This window comes from Dipodomys ordii, unplaced genomic scaffold (genome assembly GCF_000151885.1).
Source record: "Dipodomys ordii isolate 6190 unplaced genomic scaffold, Dord_2.0 Scaffold151, whole genome shotgun sequence".
Lineage (NCBI taxonomy): Eukaryota > Metazoa > Chordata > Mammalia > Rodentia > Heteromyidae > Dipodomys > Dipodomys ordii.
Genome location: NW_012267367.1, coordinates 1060801 through 1061789, shown reverse-complemented (window position 1 = coordinate 1061789; position 989 = coordinate 1060801). Strand labels below are relative to the sequence as shown.

General features: G+C 59.8%; 1 protein-coding gene across 1 annotated transcript in view; it reads left to right on the top strand.

The window, feature by feature from the left end:
- Nucleotides 1–285: 285 nt before the first annotated feature.
- The window catches only part of Zhx2 (zinc fingers and homeoboxes 2), a 143342-nt gene continuing 142638 nt past the window's right edge, over nt 286–989 (top strand). Inside the window, exon 1 of the mRNA XM_013032254.1 lies at nt 286–431. The gene's annotated coding sequence lies outside the window, so the exon portion shown is untranslated. The remainder of the gene's footprint in view (nt 432–989) is intronic.

Sequence of the window (989 nt, the reverse complement as noted above, 5' to 3'; positions counted from 1 at the left end):
GGGGGCCGGCTCTGACTTTGTAACTTTGCGCGCAGCCCGAGCCGGGGTGGCAGTCGGGTTGGTGGTATCGTATGCAAATACGCATGCTGACGTGACAGATCATGTGAGTTTTGGCGTAGATTCCCCACTGATCGAGGCTTTTTTTTCTTCTTCTTCTTCTTCTTTTTTTTCCTTTTTTTTCTTTTTAAAGAATTTTTGTAGCTACCCTTCTCCGTACGGGGGCTTTGTTATTTTTTTTTTTTTCCTGTCCGTCTGTCTGTCTGTCTGGCAGGCTGGCTTCCCACCCCCCCTCCTCCCCTTCTCTTTCCCACTGCGCCCGAGTCGGGGAGTGGGGAGTGGGTGGGGGGAGCCTGCAGAGTTCCATTTTGGAACAACCGCGCCTCGTCTCCGCGCTCCCAGCCCGGGTCCCCGCGTTCCCAACCCCGGCGCAGGTAAGAAACTTCGCCCCGGCGCCGAGCACCCCAACACCCGGCGCCGCCAACCCCGATCCCCCGCACGCCGCCCGCCTCCGGCTACTCCAAGCCCAACTTTCCCACCGCCGCCGCGGTCCCCGAAAACACAAATGTGTTGTTAATGGGACTTGGCGGGGCTGGGGATGGGGAACGGGGTGGGGGGGGGACGCGGCGGGGGGGCCGCCCGCAGCCGGCGGCGGGAGAGAAATCAGCAGCTACCCAGGGAGGACGGAGGTCTAAGATCCAAAAAGAAAAACAGAAAACAGAGTTTTGATTCCAAGTTTGGATAAACGGGAGGCAGAGCGAGGAGGAGGAGGAGGAGGAAAAACATGTCTACGTTTCCCTATGTCGACATAAGCCACAAAAAAATATGGCGTCCGCTTTCGACAGGGCGTTACGTAGGACCCGACTCCGTGTTTATTTATTTATTTTCGTGGCCGCCTCCCCTCCCTTCTGGGCCCCGCCGCGGCGCTTTGTGCGCACGGGGCAGGTTCCCGCGGGGACTCGGCCGGGACGCGGCCCCGGCTCCGCGCGCGT